Here is an 8,121-nt window from a genome sequence, read left to right as displayed (position 1 = left end):
ATTTCTCCAGGAAGGTGCATCAACTGAAGTTGATGAAAAGTACTATGAGGTATGGGTGTCACTTGAGCCAATCAACAATGTGGAATCTTATTTTTAAGTGAAAACATTCCCATAAATGACAGAACTTCCATTTTTTGATAAACCACCATAATCCAACAGTACTTCTGTTTGTTCTACTCAGTTTCAGTTTATCACCAAAGGTATTTTATTTCTAGAAGCCAGACTAAAACAGAATTAATATATATATATATCCAGGAATGCCAGGAAGTCAACCACCATCTTGTGTTTTTTATAGGGAAATGTCTCACTGAACAGTACAAAAATCAGAAGAACCCAAGTGATGTTTTTTAAGAGCCTTGCTTTCATTCTCAGCTGTGACAGCACTAATGTCTACAAACAGAAATTGTGTCTGGAGTAGGTAAATAGGAGGCAAGACAAAAGTAAGTGGGCATGAAGTAGGACCACATATTATTCAGTTATGATGTCAGTGGAAGGTAAATGCTATGGAAGTAACCCAATTCAACTTGAGCAAGCCACCTTGCTCAGGACAAGGGAGTGACTAGATCATAAACGCTTACCTGAGCCCCACTCTTAAGATGAGTCCCAGCCCTGGAACATACAGTTCCTGGTGGGTGAGACTAGTTAGTCCCAAAGGCATTCCATATTCAGCCCCACAGATCACACAGTCCAGAGGGGCTTGCATCTAAATACACCTCTAACCTCCCAAGGTCTACAGATAATGATGTCGTGACTCCCATTCTACTACAGGAAAGCCTCATCTGTCCATTCCAATTGCTAATCACAGCTAATGGATACAGAGAATGCTAAACAGGCTAAATGTTATGTAAGAATTGGTGTAGTACTCTTTTGTAATGTGTTACTGAGTTTTTAACTAATATTTTACTGAGTAGCTACAACCCTGCTGAGGAGTCTAAGGAATAGTCTCATCATGCACAGCTTTGCAGATCATATTCTACATGGATGAAAAGTGTGTAAGAGACTTTGGACACACACAATCAGAAACCAACACTGTTAGAGCTCCATGAAAAAGACATGCACCTCAGAGCTTATAACACTAGTATATGTAGCATATGTACCATTTTAAATATTTCAGTAGCAGCCAATTCCTGTTATTTCCAAGATCTAGAAAATAATGACAAAAGTAGATGCACATGACGCGTACAGTATGAGTGAAATACTATGGATAACACTGGTAGGACTGACAAGTAGATGTATTGTCCTGCATCTAAGCAACCCAATGCGAAGTCTTTACAAAAATGGTGGAAAGCTCTCCATTATTTGAAAGCATCTACCATCTTAAGGGAAATGAAGAGGCAGCACAAGCCCCCAAACTGGCCTTAACATGCAGCAAATTCACAGCTGGCTGCACAGCAAAACTGTTTTTTGTTTGGTTTGGTTTTTACATTTTGCAGCCAGAACCATTTCCCCCCTTTTTATGTTTGAGCAGTTATCATCGTTTTCAAAGTAATGGAAATTGATTTGGCCATGGAATGGGACAATCTAGTTGCTATGTCACGTGATTGTCAGCTATGAGAAGATCCACAGTACCAATTTGATTGAAGACTCTTAAGAGACAACAGAGAAAGCGTTTCAGTTTACCTTAATAGATGATTTGGTACAGCCCTTGGGATGCATTGGTAGCACATGTGACTCCAGATGGAAGTCTTTGTGTTGAAATCACACCAGGGTCATGCATCTGCCTTTGGGGAGAGGGCATAGATCAGGAGTAAAGTACACATTTAGGCTATGGAGGAAACACCTCTGTGTAAAAACCTGGAAAACTCTTGCCTCTTCAAAGTAGACAGTATTGGACTATATGGGCCTGGTAGACAGCAACTTCCTATGTTCCCAGTCATCTAGATTAGGTCTGAATAAAGGTCAAGAACAGCATATTACTTTTTAAGATTATCTTCTACAGGCTCTACGTTACAGAAGTACACAAATCATTCTGGAAACAATTTCATTTTAAAAGTTACATTGAAACTGGCTGTGCAAAGTGCATATATAGGAATGAAATTTTATTTGTATGCAAATAGCAATATTGGCACATGCATCTATGTATTGCATTTCTAAAATGAATACATATGTTCCAAATGCAAGTGTATAGGCAGCCATTTTAGGCACAGACATGACCTAGCACAGAAATGGCTTCAGAAAAATTGATCGTAAAGTCTGCTAAAGTGCAAATAATTTTGGTTTATGGCTTCCTCTGCTCATCTCTGAGGAAGAAGAACTCTGAAAATCTGGTGTCCAGGTATGTAAAAGAGAACAGGAAATGATTCTTTATATTTCCTTCTTTCCTAGGCCTCCTTCTTTCCTTCTTTCCCAATTTTCATCCTCATCCCTTGGATATTTTATACACTATTCATCCTCAGGCATTCTCCTTTAATGCATAGTATCTAATCCAGAAATGAAAAGCCATGAATACACTGTACACTTGGACTCAATACACATTTGCTCAGATGTATGCTCTTTCAATTTTGAATTAGTTCTATTATGATCACAGTCTGTACCACTTTAAATCCAAGAATTACACTTGACTTGCCCATTATTATTATTATTAATATACCGCCCTACACCCGGAGGTCTCAGGGCGGTTCACAGAACAAAATCTGTTACTAGCTGGTTCCCTCACCTCCCTGCATTCCTGCTCCAAAGCTTAACTTTCTTTTGGTGTTTGTGGATGGATGACTTCTCATTGGGTCCCAGTTCAAAATAGGGAAAAGGTCCAACACTTCTCAAAGAGATGGCAGTGTGTGGCAACCCCACCTGCAGGCAAAACAGCAGCCACCAGGACAAGTGCTGGTGGTGTGGGTCAGTGAGGGGCCTGAGTTCTAGCTGTGGCTAAAATAAAACAGATATAGGGTGGAACAGTAAAACCTTAAATGGAACCCTTAAATCAAACTCAACAAATTGACTACAGTGATATTAACAATTGATGCTAACACAGAGAGAGTGGTGACACCACCAAGCAAGCACGGCAATCTAGCACAAGACTCTCCTCCCAATCTGTTAGAATTAATCTAAAGAAAGCCCGTAAAACCATCAAAAAGATCACTGAAAATTAAATACATTCGTCTGGTGTGAAACAAGAGCACACAGGGAGTGAAACGGGTTACATTCTCAACTACTTTGCCTTCACTATGAGCTATGGAATTTTGACAGCAGACAATGACACCTGTAAAAATAGTATTTTACAAAATGGGTCAGATGCTAGTTGATAAAGAAAGTATCTCTCCCTCTCTCCCTCTCTCTCTCTATATATGTGTGTTTACAAAAATATGCGCATTGTCTCTTTTTTCAAGTTGCGTTTTCTATGGATCAGTTTCATTTGTTGTGAGACATTAGTGTTATGTACAGTGTTAGGTTAGGGAGTAAAGAGGGGGGAATGGTGAGTGGGGTGGGGTTGGGTGGCAATGCTTCTATTATTCTACTAAGTGTATATGGGGGATTTTGTGGCAGCGTCACTTGTGTGGGTTCTCTTACTATTCACTTGTTGTATTTCCTTGGTGGTGAGAGAGGTTGGGGGTGGCCTAGGGTGTGGTTGGTTGTCTTTGGTTGGCTGTAGTGAGATTTGTTTTTGTGGGTGAGTGGGGTATGTCTGAGTGTTAGCCAGGTTAGCCAGACTGATTTGTATGCTGCTGGAAGATGGAAGTATGTAGGAGACAACACGCTCTCTGATTTAAGGGCAATCATTTTTTATTTTTTTAAAAAAAGGGAATTATAATTCTCAAGGAGGGTAAGATAATGCCAGAATCATAAAAATTCTACTTTGATAATAATGAAGAAATTTGGCAAAGCCTTCTCATGTAAGAAGCACACATGTGGCATAAGACCAAACTGTGCTGGCAGAACACTGTGACTATGTTCCCTGGAAAATTCTCTTAACACGTTTTCACCAAGACTGCAGATTAAGCAGATAATTCTTGAAGCCACAATACTCTGATTCCCAGAACACTCACAGATCCTCCTCTGCTAACAGTGGAAGACATGCTGGAGAAAAGTCAACAACAGAAAGTTGCTAGGTGTTTGATATTTTAAAAATAACACAAAACATGTTTATTCTTTTATATACAGAATTGTTGTAGGTCTATCTCAGGGGTAGGCAACCTAAGGCCCAGGGACCGGATGCGGCCCAATCACCTTCTCAGTCTGGCCTGCAGACGGTCCGGGAATCAGCATGTTTTTACAAGAGTAGAATGTGTGCTTTTATTTAAAATACATCTCTGGATTATTTGTGGGGCATAGGAATTCGTTCATCCCCCCCCCAAAAAAAATATAGTCCAGCCCACCACATGGTCTGAGGGACGGTAGACCAGTCCACGGCTGAAAAAGGTTGCTGACTCCTAGTCTATCTCGAGAGACAATGGAGTGCACCTGTGGGGATGAAGTTAAACTGCTGCATTAGTAGCACCGAAGTGACTCACCAAGGGCACAAGCCTGGGCAGTTTGTATGGAGGTCCTAGACTGCCCAGACGAGAAGACCCCATTCTTGGCCTCACTAATGCGGTCCAAAGGAAAGCAGAACAATATGTTTGGCACAAGCTTGGCAACAGGAGTTGTCAGAAGGAGATGCACAGCTTGCCAAACAAGCATCTTAGGAATTCCACTCTATATTTGTGTAGCCTTTTCTTCTCCCAAATATATCCCACAAGGCAGCAGAGGTTTAGCATCAGAGTTTTCCTTCTCTTATATGGGCTGCCTTCCCAGGTAGACTAGATCCGTCTGTCCCTCATTTCCCTCTAAAGCACATACAGAAGCTACCTTCTTGACTGTTGGACCCAGGGGTGCCAACTTTAATAAAATATTGGGGAGGGGGGACTAGGCATAACCGATCACATGATGCAGTGCACACACACCACTTGAATAGCAAATGCCCATCAACTTTGGGGGGTTTTGCCCCCTCAAATATTTTATTGGGGGGCACAGACCCCTTGGGCCCTAGGAGCTGGCTCCTATGCTTGGACCCACTATTGGTCTCACCCACTCAATTCACTGGAGCCTGTCTTTGCATGCAGAGAAAATCCCTAGCTCTCTGAGGGTTTGAGACCCATCATCAACCCTGACCTGGTTTAGCAGGCCAGTTGTTGTTCCTGGGTGTGGCCACTGTTGCATGCTGACAGCTTCTAGGAGCCACAGGAGAGAGCTGAGTGCAGGGTGGGGACCAAAGGTGGACAAACTATCCCAGAAGGAACATGATGTGTCCCACACCAGAGGTACTACACCTCCCCTAACACCAAATACACCCAGTACTAAATATCACAATAATATTCCACTGGATGGTAGAACACTGAAATATACTTGGAGTGATATCATGCTCTTTATTGCAGCTTGTAAAACAGTAATTGAATTTTCCCCAAAACCTCAGGCTTTTATATACATTATTTACACAATGAGTCCCGTCTGATTGGCTGATTCTGCTTCCCTCCTGGAGCATGATTGGTCTTTTCCTGCAGGCCAATCATTTGTTGCATTCTACGATACTATCAGCCTAATAGGCTGATTAACTTCCTCTTGGAGCCTGATTGGTCTCCTCCTGCAAGCCAATCAGTTGTTGCATCCTAGGATCTTACCTGCCTATTGTTCTAGGATCCAAGCTTAGTATATAACAAACATACACACCACTAAACTAAGATACAAAATGGAAGGCCAAGCTCTACCACTGTGTAGTTGTTGTAACACCTGGCAGTGCCGGATTTAGGCCGGTGGGGTTGGTTGCCCTGTACAAGATGCCAAGCCACGGGGTTGCCAATCATCATGATCATTCCTATATTTATATGGGTACCTATTGAAAGTACGAAAACATGAAATATTTGGGGGGCACTGAATTTTGTACTTGCTCAAGGTGCCATATTACCAAAGTCCACCCCTCCATCTGGTAAAAGGCACTTCTAGCTATTGAGCCTATCTGGGACTCCAGTGACAAAGTGAAATGCAGAAACAGCCCCAGACTGCATACCCGTTGCCTCACAGGGAGCACAATCCCACCCAAGGCAGGCAACTGACCAATTTCTCGGACACAGGAAACACTCTCAGTGCCTCCACTGATGCACAACTTAGTTTCCCTCACCCGTCGCACCACTGCATCCAGGCACTGTTCCAGGGCCTGCACATCCTTTCCTGATTTAGATGTTATGGAGAAATAAAAGCTGAGTGCCATCTGCATACTGTTGGCACCTTGACCCCAAACCCCTAGTGACCACTCCCAGAGGCTTCAAATAGATGTTAAATAGCATGGGGTATAAAATAGTGCCTTCAGCAGCCCATAACATAACATGTCTACTCAGAAGCATCCCATAACATAACTGCTACACCCAAAAGTATTCTCCCAATGCCACTCTCTGAACTCAGTCCATTAGGTACGACTAGAACCACTGTAAATAGTGCTCATAGTAAATGATAGAACCATCTCACACAGGAAGCAGTGATAGCTACCAACTTGTATGGGTTTAAAAGAGAATTAGCCATTATTGCTATGTTCTACCGCCTCTTTCAGAGGTGCCATGGCAATTGCAAGTGGGCAGAGTGCTGTTCCATTCATGTTCAAATTGGAGGCCACTGTGAGAACAGGATACTGGACTAGATGGGCCATTGGCCTGATCCTGCAGGCTCATCTTATGTTTGGAGCGTTGCTCTGCAGACCCTCTTCCAAGAACAAATGTAAAGCCTGGGACTCCTTCTCCTCCCCCCCCCCGCCCAATATTCAACACAATTCTGTTCTTTTCCATCTCTTAACCAAAGAACTTTTTCATAATTTATATAATCTGATTCATTTGGCCTGTTTAGGGTTAAGTCTGTAGAATGTAGCCTTACCAGATTCTTAATACAATAGTGACTTGCAGTAAATTAAGCTATTTTGGCACTTCCACTTTTTGTGATCTCTTTATTGCAATCAGCTGTTCCTTTGCTCAGGATGGTGTCACTTAGGAGGATTCCAAAACTGAAATTAATTCATCATTTGCAGTGATTCTGGGTATGAATGTCATTCATGGTTTGGCTGCTAATAAGACATTATACGTGATGGGGTCAATATATAGAACTCATTCCTTCTGTTGATTACATTTTCCTTCTTCTGATTTGCCTCGATGCTGCTCACGCTCTCACAACCACCAATTTACATGATGTGCTGTCTGTGGAATGTTGTGGTCATTTCATTTCATTTTCTATCCTTTCTTTCTTTGTAATATTCTCTAATTGGTGATTCACTTGTCTGTCATTTCAACATCTTGAATTGTATTATTCTCATTTTTTCAATTGTGCACATTTTTTTGCATTTAATTATGTCTTCTTTCTGATGCAAAGTTAAAATGGGGTGTATTATTTGGTCTGGTTTTATTTTTCTGACAGTATTCACTCTGCAGTAGTTTAAGGGGTTTCTATCAGGGCATTACAGAACTGGATCTACCTTAGGTTTTATATCTTGGATTTCATTATTTGCCCAGATGCTCACTAGTGCAAAAAAAAGAGAAACTTCTTTTAAAAGTTGTGCTAATTTTTACCAGCTAAGAATTCTGTCTTCTGAGTATCGACTTCCATCCCTCATCAACCTTTTCTTTCAGTTACCTATTCCCAAATTCCAACATATCTTATTTCATTGGTCTCAGGACAGGCAGAACTACAGAAAGGATTATTTGTTATCCACATTTATTCAGAAGCGACTATGTGGGCCAATAATTTCTCCTCTAACAGTAAACACCACCAACACTTGTTCACAGACAAATATCTGGAAAAGAATGGTGGGTTAACTCAGGAAATAACATGATTCTAAACTAAACTAGACAAAATAGAGATATAAACTAGACAAAATCACTATAAACTGCTCGGTCAATAGTATGTTTCCATAATGACTGAGTAAAATTTACACTACTTGTGATGGAAAGCGTTTGGAGATGTGGGCATTCAAGGGCTGATATGAAAGACATTTGGTGGACTCATTCAATAATTAAAATCTTTTGTGGAGATGTGATGAAGACAGTATCTTTAATGACACTTTATACTTTCTCATTAGACCCCCTGATAATTTCATTAGGATATTTAGATCAACAAATATACCATAAGGAGTTAATATAGAATCTCACAGTAGCTGCTCATCTGGATTTT

General features: G+C 41.2%; 1 long non-coding RNA gene across 1 annotated transcript in view; it reads right to left on the bottom strand.

Annotated features, from left to right (window-relative positions):
• Positions 1 to 1,643: 1,643 nt before the first annotated feature.
• LOC308594801 overlaps positions 1,644 to 8,121 on the bottom strand; it is an 82,350-nt gene continuing 75,872 nt past the window's right edge. Inside the window, exon 3 of the long non-coding RNA XR_014011626.1 lies at positions 1,644 to 1,721. This is a non-coding gene — a long non-coding RNA (uncharacterized lncRNA). The remainder of the gene's footprint in view (positions 1,722 to 8,121) is intronic.

Source organism: Podarcis bocagei (genome assembly GCF_964188305.1).
Source record: "Podarcis bocagei genome assembly, chromosome: 9".
Lineage (NCBI taxonomy): Eukaryota > Metazoa > Chordata > Lepidosauria > Squamata > Lacertidae > Podarcis > Podarcis bocagei.
Note: the sequence above shows the minus strand (reverse complement) of the source record. Positions and strands in the feature narration are given on the sequence as shown.